The sequence below is a fragment of the Toxotes jaculatrix genome, chromosome 4 (assembly GCF_017976425.1).
Source record: "Toxotes jaculatrix isolate fToxJac2 chromosome 4, fToxJac2.pri, whole genome shotgun sequence".
Classification (NCBI taxonomy): Eukaryota; Metazoa; Chordata; class Actinopteri; family Toxotidae; genus Toxotes; species Toxotes jaculatrix.
This window is the reverse complement of record NC_054397.1, coordinates 29,135,768-29,154,623: the sequence shown is the minus strand read 5'-3', so window position 1 is coordinate 29,154,623 and position 18,856 is coordinate 29,135,768.

Below are 18,856 nucleotides of genomic sequence, written 5' to 3'. Positions count from 1 at the left end.
TGAAAGCATGATCAGGCGGATGGTGATGAAACTAGAGAAAAAAACTACTGGTGTTCCTGTCAAAAAGCGCAAACATTTACCACATGAGAGAAGAGAGAGACAAGGAGGGCAGGGAAAAAAGAGGCCAGATGACTGAACATTCTTCTGTGTGTGTGTGTGAGTGTGTGCGCACAAGTGTGTCTGTGGGTGGTTGGTAATGTGGGGGAACTAAATATTCTTGTGGTTATTCTCCCGTAGGGAAAAGGCAAGTCTATGAAGTGTGTAAGCTGCTCAGAGTATGTGTGTGTGTGTGTATGTGAATGAGTGTGTGTGGGGGTGGTGGTTGTGATTGACAGGCCGTGACGAGGTGCCTCTCATTCCCATCTGCACGCTGAGCTTCCGATCCGACAGTGCTCCGGATCAATCAAAAACTTCCGGGATGGGAATGTTGAGGAAGCAGGAAAACATGACTCGCTTCCCTGGTTTAACACAAACTCAGACAGACAGCTAGATCGATCCACAGCCCCATCTCCACTGCAGCTTTAAAACGACATGAGACAACTGCTCAGCGCTGAATCTCAAACAGCCTCCAAATGAACTGTAACTTTGCTATAACTTAGGTTTGTTGCATTAATAATAGTTGTTGCATTGCTGTTTTGAAACTGTTCTTACCACAGTCATCCAATACTTACACAGGAGGGTTAAGTTTCTAATTTTCACAAACAAATAATGAACAACAGTCCTGGTATTTTCCAGGAGCACACCAGCTCAAAATGTGTGACCAAATGAGACTACATTACTCTGACCCTAAACTTCAACATCAGATATTTACCTACGTTCAAAATAGGTTACAACAGAATATGTACTGTATGATCAGGAGCAAGACTGATACCACTCACACGTGTAGCTGGCTAACTTCACTCAGAGTAAGACAGGAAACAGCTGGCTGACTCTGTCCAAAGGTGAAAAAATCTGAAAACCAGCACCCCTAAATTCACTAGTGACTAGCACATAATATATTGTTTGTGTAATTCCTACAAAACCCAAAGTGTAAAAACAGCTACTTGCTCTTTATGGGGGTTATGTAATGGACTGCCAGTTAACGTCTTCGAGTCTCTGCTGATTGCTTTTTCAAGTCCTGTCCAAGAAATTGGTTTATGACATGAAGCATTATCCTGCTGGAAGTAACCATTAGAAGATGGTGAACTGTGGCCATGAAGGGATGAACATGGTCAGCAACAATACTGACTAGAATAGATAGATTGTGACATTCAGACCATGACTGATTGGTATTAAGGCCCAAAGTGAACCAAGAAAACATTACCCACACCATCACACCACCACCAGCAGCTTGGACTGTTGACACAAGGCAGGTTAGGTCCATGGATTCACAATGTTGATGCTAAACTCCTGTAGCCTCAGCAGAAATCCAGATCCATCAGACCGGGTTATGTTTTTCCAGTCTTCAACTGTCTTTATGTACTGCATTGCTGCCACATGATTGGCTAATTGGATATTTGCTTTCTCTTGTCTGCTTTGAACACAATTCTGAAAATGTCATGTGCTTTAAACTACATTTTAAAAGAGTACAAACCCCAATGTATGCAGGCCTCTAGTCTCTGAGTAGAATGCGATGGTGGACAGACCAGCTGTGGAATGTGGCAAGCCACTCGTAATGAGACTAGGTGTGGCTAAATTAAAAATAATGAGCTGTGTGGGTTGTCCCTCTACCAGCCACCTCAGCTACTGATATCATTAACCTCATCACCGTTTAACAGAACTTCATATGAAATCTGAAATTTCACCACTGACAACCATCTGACCATCCGCCTCCAGAAAAAGCTATTTGCTCACAGCTGCTGGCAGAAATCTGAGGTGATGTACTACATCATTATGAAATATAATGAAATGTGTCCCATAGCAATGCTGTGTATTTTTGTAGACTGAGAACTGCTGAATGCTTGAATTTTATGGCTTTTGGAGAGTGATGGATTAGGTAGTCAATAAAATGTCATCTGTGAACATACTAAAACACCGAATGTCCTTGTCTCTTCAGATGGCACATTAATGGCTCTACAGTTAAAATCTAAAGAAATTGATACAAAGGACATCCTTTGCTGGTGGAATGATAAAATTATATATATTAAAAAAAGGCCTATGATACAATGATTTTATCCACTGTGAACACCTAAAGCCAAAACCAACACCCAAATAGGGTGTAAACCTCCTGAGAGGAATATCTGGCACTGCCACCCATGTGGGACCAGATCAGACACCTCTCTGATGGATGAATAAGAATCCATGCATCTAAAGTAAAACTTTTGCACAGTGCAGTATATTTGCCTCAGCAGTAAGTTTCTCCTCATCAACTGTGACAGCCACAACAACAAGAAGATGTTGCATCACCTCACAAGAGGAAAAATAAAGGCACAGTAACTGGTACGTGGCCAATCAAGTCAGAGACTGTGACAAAAGCGCTTCTTTTCTGGGGCATCAACTACTGTTGATGCTGGGAAATGGGACAGTCAAGTGGATGGTGCTCACCTTGGGACTTGGATAAATGTCAAACAGGCTCACTCCATTCATCATGCTATTTACCCAAACCTCTGGTGTTTTCAGAATAGTGGGACCTCTTGTAACTCATTGCTTTGGTTTCCCAGACCACACATTTACTTTATAGGTCAAACTGAAGCCTGAGTGTGGCTGCTTTCCTTGTTTTTGAGTTAAAAAAAACATAACTATATATTGGTCTGTAATTGTTTTGATTATTATCCTTTAACTTTGTTATTTAAAAAATTTTGGCAGATTATTTGTAGCTGGACTTCTGCTTGTCTGAGACTGGCTCTATAGATGAGAAATCCAATGAAGTAGCTGACAGTATTGTGAAGCCCCCTTAAGTTTTTGTGAGGAACTATTTTCTGATCAAGAAGAGAAAAGTGCAGGTAGGAAATGAAAACCCAGTCAGACCCAGATCCAGATCTGGCTTTGTGGCAGAGAGCTGGCCTGGGTGGAAGCAGTTCACTGCAGCAGGGCGGTGGGCAGTTTCTTATACTGACTTTGTTTCTAAACTAAGAGTAGTTTTTGACCAGCCAGACCATCATGAAAGCGCCTTCATTCGCCTCCTCAGTGGACAACTGAAGACGAGCATCATAAAAATAAAGCTTAGTGAATATATTAAACCAAATCAACATATATACACTGAAAAAATTTGAACAGTCCTGTGCTATGGTATATCAGGCCCAGTTAACGTCACCAAGTCCATGGAGAGAGAAGGTGCCTCTGATTTGCTGCTTTGTTAAATCCACAGAGCTGCAGGCTTACCTGGCTTCATGGCAGGGTAAATGTCTGTCTAGCCGCTGGCATCTGGGTCACTGAGGGTATCAGCTGTACTGACTGTGCAGCTTCTCTGTCTCTGAGGCTATCTCTGGTCGCTCCTTTGTTCTCCTAACAGAAATGGCTGCTTTCATTAACAATGTTTCATAGACCCCATTTCTTGTAAAAATCGGCTGACAGACTTTGTGTAGTAGCTACAAACACTAAATTAAACTTTACTATTGGTTAAACTTGGGCAGGCTGTCACGTCGCTGTCATTGAGGAAAGATTTTAGTGCAGTAGTCTGCTCTGAGTACCCCACACTGAGGTCAGAGAGTGGCATCTCATACTGCAGCTCTGCACCCACAGCAGCACTGAAGACAAAGGAGCGCTCGAGTTTTGTTGGCACAGGAACATTATGGGTTGTAGGTTATAGTGACCTGGTAGCTGGTAGTTGGGTCCGTGGACTATCACGAGCTCAGGTATGGGTGTGAGACCTGATTAATTCTGCAGAGTTGAGTTTAAGTCACACAATGAACAAATTTATCTGTAGAGTCCAAAGAGGTCATACACTGTGGACCTAAGGGCATTAAACTATGAGAAGTCAAAGGAACTAGTCCAAGAGCTGCACCAGGAATGGCAGAGTTGGTTTCATTTTCAAAGAAAACAGGACAGCTGCACATTCTTTGAATGTTATAGGTAGTCCAACCAGTTCCTTTGACTGACTGATCAGTAATTTCTGCAAACATGGTTAACATTACGTGGGTAATTTGTCAAAGCCAGACATTCAGAATATCTGTGAGGCAGCCCAGTTTTGTCACAAGGGATAGGGAAATGGTGGCAGATGTGTTCAAAGTCTCAGGAAGCCTTAATACTGTAGAAATACAGGCGTGGTGTTCACATTTATTCAGAAGTAGGACAAAAACAGCTCAGCACAGTACTGGTTTGAGTGAAACTCTAATGTCAGAATGCTACATGTGATGTAAACTCTATAAACAGCAGGGTTCAAAAGTCTGAGACCACACTGAAAGTTTCCAATATTTCCACTAAACCTGGAACTAATCAGAAAGTTTGAGGATTCCAAAATATATAAGAAACACGTGAAGTTGTGTCATGTAAATGTGGGGCATTGACCAGCTTAACTCCTTTGTACTAAAGGTCAGATTTCCTTTAGTCATATCTCTTCCGCTGAAGCTTGTGTTCAGACGACACTCAGGTGGATTTGATCTGCTCATCAGAGGCTCGTTAAACTAACTCAACCAGCAGCCAGAGTTCACCTGTTATAAATAAGGCTGTGCCTCAAGTCTCCAGCAGATCACTGCTCACTAGGTTTTGTGATAGTGGGGAAAATGAAAACAGAACTAAGTGAGTGTGTCAGAAGTCAAATTGTTATTCTCAGTGAAGAAGGGCATCAGCAACAAATCATGACTAGACTAAAGGTTTCTAATGGGGCAGTGTATGGAACTCTGAAATGCTTTACAGCATTGATAAAAGTAAATAAACTTAAAGACATCCAGCCATGAACAACCCATCAAAATAAATTGTCTGCAAAGAGTGAATCAGCTTCCAGGAAATGATAACAATGCCAAACAGATTTTTGAGAAATCTAAATTCAAGCCTCTCCTTCTTCCATTTCCTGTTGGTTCTGTACTTTAAAGACCGTCACTCCCAGGCTTCAGGTCTTTTGTGAGAGGAGCTCAGTAAGATCAGAAATAAAGTTAAGTGTTATTTGCAAATTTAGTGCCATCAAATTGGAGAACAAACTATCATAAATTGGAAATAGTGTTTAATATGTGAGAAATACAGACTGTGTGGTGTTGTTATTTGGAAAAATGTCTGTGTGAAATATAAAGAAATACTAATACTGGTGAGCAGCAGTTTTATGATGTGTGCATGATCGCCACACACATCATAAAACAGATTTTTTTTTTTTTTTTTTTTTTTTCAATGTGTTGTTCCTGAGGGCCTGGACAAACAACATATTTTGGCATTTAATTTGGAGAGTGCTGCAAATGTCCCATGTTCCCAGACCTCTGGGGCCCCCCACACAGCAGGTTACCTACTTAAATTAGAAAATGCAGCATGTTACCACGACGTAAGCTAAAATAACAAAGTTCTTAAAAATAGATCTTGACACAGTTCTTCTAAACAGGACTTCAAAGTTCGGCAATAACGCCTTTTCAGTCGATATTCTTCAATGTGTTGTCAAACTGTGACACAGTCAGTTACACAGCACACCTGGATTCAAGGTAGAATTCTGTCATAGAAATATGTGTCGGTGTCTGGGCCAAAAAGATAATGAAGTTGGCAGTTGTAGTCTGCTGTGCATCGTGTACTTGTTTGGCACTGCAGCTTTTATATTAACAGTAGACAAATGAAGATGGGTTCTATTTTCCTGAAACAGGCACAAACAGAAATGGGTGTGACCTGCTATTTTCCCTCACTCTAGGTTTAAACCTAGTACAGTTGGGTGTAGCTTGGAAGAGAGGCTGAATATGTTATTGGTAATAATGAGGAATGCAGAATCAGCAGGTGGTCGTTCAGTTAATGACCATCAACAACCTGAAGTTCAAACATAAAATACACAACAACCCACGTGTGCTGTGAGTGGTTTAACGAGCAGCTGGAGTATATTAGTGTAACAGCTGCTGGAATATCACAGGGGCAGGTTTTAGAAGTGTAAACAGGTTACAGGCTGTGGTTCTTCCTGTCCTCTGCATATTTAAAACCTCATTTACAACAAGTCCTTCAACCTTAATGACCACGTTGTTCGTTTGTCCCTGCACTCTGATCTGACCCTCAGGAGTGTCTCCCCATATCGTAACAATAAACATAGCATTGAGTTTAGGAAGAGAGTGTGGTTTGGGTTAAAATATGTGCTTATTAAGTTTAGAGGACCTTGACTGTCATGGTTACAGTTATAAACACACAGTTCAGGTTGTTGATCAATCATTGTTACAAGAAACAATGATGATTATTAGTTTTAAACAGGAAATGAACATTGAGTGTGAAGGTGCTATGTTTCTAAACCCATCCATCCACCCTGACAGATGTCGTCTATATGAGTTCCTCCTTTGCTCCCATCATAATTATTACAACTGTTAGAGGTCAGCTGACAGTGAAACATGTCTATGGGTCACAAGAAGTTGCACCTATTCCTCCCAACCTTCAGGAACCTTGAGTTTCTTAACAGGTGGACAGTCTCCTCATTTATGTACAACAAACATATACATGTATGTGTCTTTGCAAAATATCAGTATTTAAGAATTACAAAAAGGAAATAGCCCTCTACGCCTTTAAACAAACAACTACAAAGCAGAATTTGCTAGTTAGTATTTAGAAAAACGTGAGTAGGATTTTGGAGAAGTGTGTGTGAGTGTGTGTGTTCTGCCATGGAGTTGGGCAGACAGATTAATAAGTGAATGTAATCCACTGAAATTAATGAAGGGTGTTTCTGCTTCTGCACACACAGTGTACTTATATTTATTTTCATCATTTATCACATCTTCCTGACAGTATCCTCCGCTCCAGGCTTTTGCCTTCACTGTCCAGACAGCAGCTCTGAGCCTGTTTACATGGCACAGAGCTGCTGTCTGGGCCAAGGTCAGGTTTGAAAACTGCTTTAAAAACTTAAAAATGAAAAATGTTCTCACTAATGTTTAATTTGTTCACAGCACACAGGATGGATCATTTTTGGATCATATTTAGCAACATCACTGCAAGTGGCCTCAAGTTGTTGTGACCAGCTCACCAATCACACTGAATTACTCTTGTGGGTGATAATGTCGGTGATTTCTGTCAGTGTCATTAAAGCTGTGTTTTGATGTATGCATCAATCTGCAGTTTCTGAGAAATGCAAGTGGAAAGAGGCCCCACGCTACATAACTCAATTCTGTGCCAAAATGAGGGCCGACACTGCACTGCATCACCTCGTCAGGATACACACACCAGTGCAAATGTTCAGTTCCAGAAAATTATCCGACAGACACGTGAAAAAAAAGACTTTTAACCTGAGGAAATCTGCCTCATAACGTTGGAGGAGCACATTAATGCACATTTCGTTACATCTCGGATTTTTCTTTTAATGCTATTCCTTTGTGAATGCGCAGAAAAGTACAACTACAAAAGTTTTTTAGTTGCAAAGGTAAGGGTTTAAGAATCAAGGGTTTTAGAAGCAACAACTGAGAGATATTTTACCTTTCGGAGGCTTGTTTTTGTTTTTTTCAGTGCTGAGGAGGTGATTAAAGATCAGCACACTCTGGCCTGACCATCCATTTCACTAACTCCTCCCATCACTATAAATCCTCCCTCAGCAGAAAGCTCAGTAACCTCCTCAGGAGTGAAGCATTTGGACTGACCCCGTTTGTCACGGCTCTGGTCTCTCTGCTTGATGTAACATCGAGGAAAAGCAGACTTAGAGCAGATGCTGTTCAGACTTTTCTAGGAAAGTGCTTGGCAGTTACTTCAGTGCTTCTGTGTGACTGCCAATGTAGCCAACATTATGTGAAGTTAGCTGCTTCAGTAAACCCCTCTCATGTGGCACTTACTCCCCGTGGCTTAAAACAAACACCAAATGATTTGCAGCTGCTAATTAACCCAGTAGGTCAGAGGAAAAAGTGTTAGCTGCAGAAGTGAATGCTGGGATACCACCTGCTGCTTAACAGCAAATACAGTCCCAGAAGGCCAGGCCCCCCCACAGCGTATTAACTTTCATCAATCTACCGTAGAAGAGGTTAATGATGAGGGTTAGACATACCACACAATGGTCTGGATTTAAAAGCTGTTAGTCGGATCAGTCACTCTTGCAGAGCTGATATACGTGATAAGTTCTCCAAAATTGCTTAGGCCCTTTGTGTCGGTGACAACATAACACAACAGTATTTCAGGAAGTGGTATTTGGACCAAAGCATTCTGGGTCAAATAATGGATTACCAACCAGGCAAAGCAGGTAAATGACCCTTAGTTTGTCTATGTGGCAATTACTTGATGGGAATTTGATTTATTTTCGTTGGTATTGCTGTTGTGTAACACCGGGTTTGTAAGCAGCACCACAAATGCAGGAAGTGTAGGAGACGTACTACTAAGTAAACTTAGGCTGTAAATATGGGAAATATGTTTCCAGATGCAGAGTTCCTCTTCTCCTTGCCTGGGAAATTCAAGGAGTCCCATGTTAGAAGATTTACACTAACAAAAGAGTCAGGACAGTTTCTCTCAGATATACAGTCATTTGTGGGAGCCAGGCAGGGCTCCATCATGCAGGTCAGCAGGTGACATAAAGCTCAGCAGTCCATTTGAGCTTTAGTAGGCTGCCGACAAAGAAAGCTCAGTGTTCAGGCAGCTGAAGCCTTCGGCCAGAAGTAGCTGATGGGGTTAAGTTTCAGTCAGTTCAGTTTAGAAGAAGAGGAAAAGCATGAGTAAGGCCTAAGAGTATGGAACCAAGAGAGAGGACAAAGGGTGGACGAACCAGTTACTGTTTGTGTAAGGGGCAGCTACAAGGAAAGCTGAGCCTTGCCTTGCTATGAACCCTGAGGTTACAACTCTATTGAGAGATCTAAGAGTTTGGGTTTCCCAAAACCATCCTGATTTAGGCTGTTAAATGCCACTGAATGTGACAGGTTCACCACAGTGCAAACATATTCTCCTAACATTAATTATTGCTGCTTTTATAAAAACCATAGATGGAATTCAAGCACCTAACACTAATAACATTTACATGCACAAAATCTTCCAAACATCAAATTCTGCTGTTTCATATTGTAACAGGTTTTTCTGACATCTCTGTCAGTAACCGGGGAATGTTTTGAAGTATGATCATCCAAACAGAGGTTTGTGTGTGTTATCTGATTTTCTCCTCTTTCACACACACCAGTGTCCTGTCAGTCACTCTCAGTGAATGGGAAGAGTAGCACAGCTGAAGAGGTTAGAGTTCTGACAGAGGTGCAGCAGAGGCAGGTTGTATGCACTGCAGTGTGGTTCACTCATAGGACAGCAAAAACTAAAACTAACTTACCTGAGTGTTCCAGCATTTCTGCCCAATCTACCCAAGTCCTTGTCTTATAGAAGTCCAAAGTCACAAATGCATTTATTATTTCAGGTTGATATTATGCTTACAGGGTGGCACTGGGGTGCAGTTGTTTGCACTGTGGTTGGTTCTGGGTTCGAATGTGTGGAGTTTGCATGTCCTCCCCATGCCTGCATGGGTTCCCTCCGTGTTCTCCAGTTTCCTCCCACAGTCCAAAGACATGCAGATTAAGTTAACTGGTTGTCCATAGGTCTGAATGGTTGTATGTCTCTGTATGTCAGCTGGGATTGGCTTCAACTCCCATACTCCATGACCCTGAAGAGGATAAGCAGTGTGGCTAATGGATGTATAGATGGATATTATGTTTATATGCTGGGCATCCTTAAACAAATCATGTCATAAAGCTGACACACAACAAACCTGGGACAGTAATATTAATATAATCTTTTTTCCGGTTACTCCTGGCAAAATGGGCCCAGGAAACTGTTCTCTGAGCCCCCACTGAGAACTCAACTCTGAGGATTTCCACAAAAGCAAACCTCCAGTGGTAAAAGAACTGTGAATAAAAAGCCTTATGCAAAACACATGAATTAAAATAAACTTTAAAAATATATATGTATATAAATAAATAAAAGCTCATCAGCATGGAGCCATCTGCAGCTCATTTTTAAATTCCACGTGGGTCATCCTGTCCCATTGTACTTCCCCAATAACACCACAAGATGGCAATATTTAGCCATTTTGATTGGATGTTTTTGTTGCATTGTCTGGCAGCAGAGCAGCACACAGCTGTTGGTGCTCTCCTAATGTTTTTACTGTGATTCAACATCATTGTCTTTGAAATCACATTTAGATATGGACCATTACCTCCTAGTGTAGATGGTAAATCTCAGATAGTGGTTGTTCAGACCGACAAGTGGCAGTATTTAGCCACGTTTGGCAGAAAGACAAACATCATGGGTCATTGACTGCTGCTTTGTTCTGTAGATTAATACACAATCCATGGCACACAAGAAAGAAATGTTTTCTTTAACTTTTGACTTATTACCCACTCACTGGGGCCATGAAGGTTTACATTCTTTGGGAGGACCAGTCAAATTCTATTGGCCACAGTTTAGTATGAGTAAGAGTTGTGACATTGAGGTGTCTGGAAGCACTTTAGGCTTTGAGTGGTTCAGGCTTTGTTTCCTGGAGCTAATGTCTTGTTGCTAAGCGCTGATAGCTACAATACAGCTTGCTGGCTGGTATAGTATGTGTGATCTGGAACCATTAAGAGACTGAATGTCCCCTCAGGAGATGTCAGGTCCTGGGAGGTATTCACACAACACAGTCAAAGTGACCACGGGTCAATAATAAAAGTCAATAATAACATAACACTTTTCAATATGACAGCAGTTTTTGTGACATCAACCTTTTTTTTTCTTCTAGAAACTTAGGAATCCTTATCTTGTTGAATCTGGGCAGTCAGTCAACCTTACAAACAATGAAGAGTCTGCATCATGAATACTAACTGGGTGTCCTGTCAGATTGTGCTGATGCTGAAACAGCCACCTTGAGTCTCTTTAATGATCTCATACATTAGGACTGAAAAAGGAAATTAAAGGTCTTTAACATTTCTTGCATTAGGTCTTTGGGCAAACTGACCCCATAAAAACCTGAGTAGTCAACATGACCAAAGCTAAACCAGGTCTGAGGTCTAGATTTTCATGTATCTGCCAGTTCAAGTACTTGGGTCTTGTTTTTATAGTTTTGGCCATAACTTATAACAGTTTTAACACTGTTCTCAGAGGTTAAGGCAAGTTTATTTGTATGGCAACTTTCAATTCAAAGTGCTTCACATACAGTGAGATATAAAAGGCATTAAGAAAAGAAACAACATGAACAAGAGAAAAGGCTAATTCAAATACCATGTTAAAAAGCAGAGTGAAACAGGAGATAAAAAATGAGTCAGAATGTGACAATAAAAATGTAGAATAAAAACAGCACAATCAGTGCAATGTGAGATATGCACAAACTGTCCCAAAAATCAATGGCAAACAGGAAAGACTTTGTCCTTGATTGAAAAGAACTGAGAGTTGGAGCAGACCTCAGGTTTTCTTCTCCATGTTTAGTTTTGAATGTGAGGACAGTAAGAAGACCTGTCCCACGTGACCTGAGACGTCTGGAAGATTCATTATGTAGCAGCAGATCAGAAATGAATTTTGGCTCTAAACCACTCAGTGCTTTATAAACCAACAGTGATGTTTTAAAACAAATTCTTTGAGCAGCAGCGGCGTTCAGAATCAGCAGCAGCTGTCTGAATGACTTTTTAGACAGACATGTAAAGACAGTATTACAGAAGCCGAGCTCACTGAGGAGACATGCACAGACAAATGATTCTTAGTCCTGCTGAGACCTAAATTCTCAAACTCTTGATATATTCTGCTGGTGATTGTCAGCTGCATCTGTAATTGTCTTGAATTGTTGCTTTTGGAAGTTAGGTTTTAATCCATGATTACAACAAAACTGGCCTGGTTTGTGATCTTTAACATTAACATTAGCATCTGAACCTTTAGCATGAAGCATCTGACATTTAATCATTTTTGTTCAACTCCAAAACAATTTTATATCAATTTTCATCTTTGTTTAAACAGAGAAAGGTTTGACACGTCGAATCACTGATTTGTACACCTTGTACACCTTATTCATGCAATGATCCAATCAGCCAATCGTGAGGCTGCAGATGGTAGGGTCACAGTTTGGCATCAATAGGTATCAGTCCATGGACCCAACCTGCCTCGTGTCAACAGTCCAGGCTGGTGTGGGGAATGTCTTCTTGGTTCACTCTGGGCCTTAATACCAATCAGTCACGGTCTGAATGTCACAGTCTATTGTTGCTGACCATGTTCATCCCTTCATGGCCACAGTTCACTATCTTCTAATGGCTACTTCCAGCAGGATAATGCTCCATGTCGCAAAGCTAAAGTCGTCTCAAACTGGTTTCATGAACATGACAGTGAGTTCAGTGAACTTCAGTGGCCTCCCCAGTCTCCAGCCCTGGATCCAGTAGATGTGGTAGAACAGGAGAATGATGTGATGCATCATGTCAACATGGAGCAGAAGCTCAGAGGAATGTTTCTAACAACTTGTAGAATCCATGAGAGCAAAGACAGGAACTACCCAGTGTTAGTGTGGTGTTCCTAATAAAGTGCTCAGTTTTGCCTCAATCTGCATTCTCTCCCTCTCCCTCTCATTCATAGTGAAAATGAAGTTTGAAGAACAACCTAGGTTTTGGACCAGGGAGCTGGCCCCTGCACTAGTTCCTTTCAGGTCAGTACAGATTACTGGACCACTCATTCAGCCATTAGTAATGTTCCACATTTCTTCATTATCTTGTTCTGTGTGTGCTCTTCTGCATATTTTTCTAACTTTGTTGAAAGCTAAAAGGCTTCACTCAAGCACACAGCATTTTTAATACAGTGAATCAAGATGTCAAATATTTGATATGACAACCTCCCTGAACCTGGACATCCCCCTGGAGTCCGGCAGGCAGACCCTACTGAAAACATTCTCCCAGCAAAGCGAGAGGTGATCTGCCATAAATAAAGCTTCATGTTCATTAAATTTTTCCATGTCCCAGGTGATTGACTATTTCATTCCCATGTTTAGCAGTCTGAATAAATGACCTTATATAGAATAATGTGTGTTTTTCAGAGATTTAATATTAGCTAGACCAAGTGTCTGCCAGTGCTGGCAGTCGTTGTGTTTTCATAACCAGAGGAGAGGAGTAGTAACTTTGCCTCTCAGTTTCTCTGTAGCACACACACACACACACACACACACACACACACACACACACACACACACACACACACACACACACACACACACACCATATTTTTGCTAATAGGCATCCCATCTGACAGGCATGTCCAGGGTTAGTGGGAGGTCAGACGGTGGAGACGTTTCAGGGGTACACACTGTAACAGGGTTAGATACATCACACACTGACCTTTATTCAAACTCGTATTAACCAAACACACTCATTCAGCCTGCTTTAATTTTGTCCTCCATCCATGTTGCAGCTGGAATATCAAATGGTTTGCTTTAAAAAAAATTTTTTTAATCAACAATCTTTTCAATCCATTTTTAGTTTTGTATTTTTGTTGCAGGTTATAGCATCAAAGCAGTGGATTACATACATATAATATAAAACCATACATTTCCTGAAGTACTTCCCATGAAGGATGCTTCAGTCAGGTTTTTTAGGACAAACTGATTGCGAACATTTTCAGGAGGTTTTGTATTAAAGCCACTTTGCTTCATCTCCAACACCCTGCAGAAAGGATGCTGGAGATGTTTCAGCCACTGTTTTCTGTCATCTGTCTCACACACGTTGGCTTCACTCACACTTTTCCTGTGCAACTCAAACTGTATTTTAACTGGATCTTCACTTTGCTCATCCAGTCTTCCCCCTCACGAGAGACGGGGCCAGCTACAGTACATGGCAACATAGCAACAATGGTAGATCACCTTAGTGTTTACATCTGGCAGCAGCATAAAGTCCATAAAAACTGCACTGAGATGTTGACAGGTCAGGTAGGGTTTTATATGAAAGGGCTGACTTTTATATAAGATCTTTTATGGAATGTGTAATAACATCTGCAGTAAAAACATGGAACGATTCATATTTTGAGAATGACCTGTCTTGGCAGGTAAGCAAGAAGAAAGATTGGTGAAATGAAAGGAGAGTCCTTCTCTTTGCCATGAATTTGTAAATGTTGAAGACCTTCTTGTGATCAGTTGGGACGTCCCTCTGAAAAGCTTTCCTGCTCCACATCTGTTTCTAAACCAGGTCTTGATCAGATTCAGTTTGTAGAGGGATCACTGAATTAATGCAGTTTAAACACAGAAATCTAAAAGAGGTGTGGCTGAACAAACACGTCAGTAGAACTGTACCAAAATCAATAGTCAACTACAACAACTAGGTCATTTCAACTAGATCAACTAAATCATTTGAAAGGTGCAGCTGACATGAAGGATATATTCATATCTGTCATCATGGCCAGTTTACTCCATCCTAAGGGCGTCTGATAGAGCTCAGTATCCCTGCTATTCACTGGAAGGGCACTTCAGTGTTTTCCTCACTTGTGAGGACACTTTACAGGACACTATCACACATACATGTTCAGTACCTGTTCTTCTTTGCATGGGCACCTTAGAGGGCACCTCATTCTTGTGTCCTCTGGGTTTATCTGAGAATTTTAGTGTGCCATGAACACTGACACTCTACTTCGTATGCTTTCCACCTTCCTCAGAAAAAAATGAGTATGTATCTATATTCTTTTGGCACAAAACTGGTCCGACTTGAAGACCTTTAAAATTTGTTTTCAAGGCCTAACAACCTAACAAAGAAACAGCAGATGAGCATATGGAACTGAAATGCCAGGAGACAGACATGTGGTGAACAGGAGGTTTCAGCAGCAAACTAAACATTTAGTTTTCTAATTTGTGATTCTAACTCAATATGTGGCTGTTTGTTTCAGAGTCGCACATTATCATGTAAAGTCACACAGTCTGCCTCTGTTAGACAGCTCATTACACCTTTAAGTTGACTTTATGGATGTCGGCTAAGACACACACACACACACACACACACACACACACACACACACACACACAGCGTCCAAGCAGGTGTTTTTGATTTCTGCTGCTTTCGTTCACAGTTGTTTGTAGCTCGTAGATTGTTTGACTGTTATTGACCCACAGGAGAAACACACACACTCACACGAGCTCAATAAAAACCTGATGTGTGTGTGTCAGTCCACACACAGGCTCAGTGTCACTTCTTAAATTCGACTTTTATGCAAAGTAAGTGACAGTAAACCAGTGGGAGCCACAGTAACTGGACCTTCCAGCAGCTTGTTAAGGCAGATGGAGGCAGGTCACACTGCAGGTCCTACAGGAAGCTCAGCCAAATTCTCTGCTCAGACGTTTTATATTACAATGACAATAAAACTCATGTCCTTTTCAATTTGTTGTTTTTTAGTTTTAAATGAGCTCAGACTACATAGTGAAAAATCATTAACAGAAGAATTCCTGACACCTGAGGAGAAATAACTGCCAAACAACTGAACTGACTCAGTGATAGTGATGGAGGATTACAACATCAGGCTCTTATGTAAGAAGGAAAGTGGGGAGCTTGTGTGAACAGGCAGTGGAAACAAGGGCGGGAAAACAGATTTAAATTAAATGTTATAAATGCAGCTTTATACAACATCGGATCACATGTGGAAAAAGAAGAGCAAAGATGTAATGTGCTTTTTACCTGGAAACAGGACGATGCATCTGTTCAGCAAATCACTGTGTTAAATAAGTGACTGCTGACCTGTTTTAGACAGACCGACCAGCTGATGTCCTCATCCTGAGTGTCTGTCTGCTGTGATTTCAGTGCCATCATGGGGTCATCACTGAACCTAAGTCATTTTTCACAGCGTCATCACAGATTCATGGTTTCATGTCCTTAAATCCAGTCTACAGTTTGATTTTTATTCCACTCCAAACATCACTATATCAAATATTAAATCTGAAACACACACAAGAAAATATTGCAGGTCAGAGAGCAATGTCAATGCGCAGTTGCTATTTCTAGTAGGTCTAATATGGATCACAAGTCTACTGTAAACACTTACAACACATATCTGTTCTTTGGTGATAGATACATAAATAATAACATAAGAAGAAGAAGATGAATGTCTGGCAGAGGTTAAACTTGTTTGTGGTCACAGCTCATTGATCTTTAAATCTGTTGTAACCATTTCTAATAGAGGTCGGTCCCTTTCCAGTGCAACAAGCCCATTATGTATACACACACACACACATGCACGCACACACATACACCCACATGCACACACACACTTAACCTTTCATTCTTTGTGTTATCTAAGCAGCCGATACACCCAATAACCCCATTTCCCTCTATGATTTCATACACTCTCTCTCCTCTCTCCATCTCTCGACACTTACAGACACACACAGACACACACAGACACACAGACACACACAGGTCATAAGTCAAAAAGGGTTTGAATGGCAGGAAGGGAGTGGGCTTGTTAATGGGACTCTACTATAATATATGGTGTGAACTGCTTTCTGTGCCACTGAGGTCTATCTTCACATCTCTCTGTTTCTCTCTCTCTCTCTCCGTCACACACACATACACACACACACGCACACACACACACACACACACACACACACACACACACATATACACACACACACGCACACACAGACACACACACACACACACACAAACACTGTCTGTGCCAACATTTTATCTTCTCATCAGCAGAGCTGGGTAGCTCTCTTAGCTTCCTTCCCTGGCATGAGGGGACTTGAGGTGTGTGTGTATGTAGGTGGGTGTGTGTGTGGTTATTTGGTGGAGCCTCTACAGTTGTCCCACCTTTACTTCCTGGAGACTAAAACAAAAACAAACTCAAAAAAAGTTAAAGGAACTTAATGTATCAAAGAGGAAAAATAAAACAGGCCACTTCTCAGCTTACCAAATGATCTTAGTTTTTATTTTTGAATCACTGCCATGGTTAGTGTTTCACTTCCATACCAAAAGTCCGTACCACCAGAATACAAGGAAGTCCAGAAACACACTAAAGGAAGAATTTCTATGCAGATAGTTACCACTCAGTTTAGAACATTTCCCTGTTTGACCACAAGAGAAGAATATAAACCTTGTCTTAACTCAGAATCAGTTTGACTTTTCATTCTTATCTCAGATTTCTCTCTAAAATCAGCCCCACACCTTATTCCTGCAGCACCGAATACTGCAAAGAATCATCAACAAATAACTGCTCATATTTCATGTCAGTACAAAAAAGAGTTTGCTTAAGAAAATCTTCAGAAATGTGTGGTCAAACTTTATCGACAGTTCACAGAAATTTCTTTGTCTCAAATTTTAATATGAAACAAGTGTTGGGAAGAATTAAAACACATACACGCTTGATGGTGTTTATTAAACAGAAAATTCATCATTACTGTATCATCATCACTGCAGCACACTGTCCACACTGTAGACAAGAAAAGGCAACTCTGATGGATCCCACCACTGCTCTGTTACATTGTATAGGGGTAGACTACATCACTGGTAAAAATGAATTATATTTTACTATGAAAAAGTGGTTAAACATAATCGTAATAGGTATTTATTATTTTTCCAAGAACAGCTGTAACTTAGGCAGAAATAAAGAGACCACATCTTTTCACCTGATATAATATCAAATTTCTATTCGTAGCACAGTGCGAAGCACTTTAACTGGAGGAGCTGGGCTTTAAGATTTGTTCACAGTTAGGTAGGACTGATCCACTGGCCAGTTACAAATGTAAAACAGTTAAAGTCTGAAATGTCTCAACTCTCAGTTATTCTCTACAGCTGCACATTGAGCGTCAGTCAGTGTCCACAGAAAATGTGTGAATCTGAAGGAACCTGAGATCTCATTTAAATGTTATTCAAAGTGTGTGTGTGTGTGTGTGTGTGCATTTGAGAACAAACTTGATCTTAGGTCATTTTGATGCCTGTATAGCGACTGTGTATTTTAAAGTCCAATATGAGCACAGCACAGTTTGACAATGACAGTCAGTCAAACATGGAAGAAAAAGAAAGGTGAGGTTTCCTCTTTCCTGTCTCCTCTTGTTCCACTATACGTCTCTGATTCATGCTCTGCACACGTACACACATACACGCACAGGTTTGTGTGTGTGTTAGCATTCCTACTTCGAGTACAGTAGTGCAGAGGTTAATGTGTGTGTGTGTGTGTGTACAGAGGACATACAGCTCCAGAGGTTGATATACTTTATAATCCACTCCAGATGTAGAACGTTAGTTGTTGAACCACCATCACCTCTCGTCAGTCCTAGCTAATGTGTGTATGCACGTGTGTGTGTGTGTGTGTGTGTGAGAGAGAGAGAGAGAGAGAGAGAGAGAGAGAGAGTGCAGGTTGAGGCAAAACTGAGCACTTTACCAAGAACACCACACTAATACTGGGTAGTTCCTCCCTCAGTTCTTTGTGGCTTTGATTCCACAACATGTTGGAAACCTTGAGATTCTGCTTCATGTTGACATGATTCATCACATCATTTCTGCAGATTTGTCAGCTGCATGCTGTTCTGCTGCAGCCTCAGATCTCTGTTCTTGGCTTACAGGACTGGAACCTGACGTGGTCTCTGCTGTTGTAGTCCATCGTCCTCAAGGCTGGACGTGATGTTCATCCTGAGAAGCTTCTCTGTTCATCACAGTTGTAAAGAGTGGTTATATGAGTTAGCGTAGCCTTTCTGTCAGCTCCAACCAGTCTGACCTCTGACCTCTCTCATCAACAAGGTGTGTGTCATGATGGCCAGATGTGGTGCTGGAGATAGCTACTGTAGTGGGCACTGCCACTGAGGCGGTTTTCAGTTCTGCCCATGGACCCAGAGCATGGCAGTGCTAAGAACAGGACTGGACAACAAACTGTATTCACATTAATTTGGTTTGGTTTGATTTTGCATGTAATC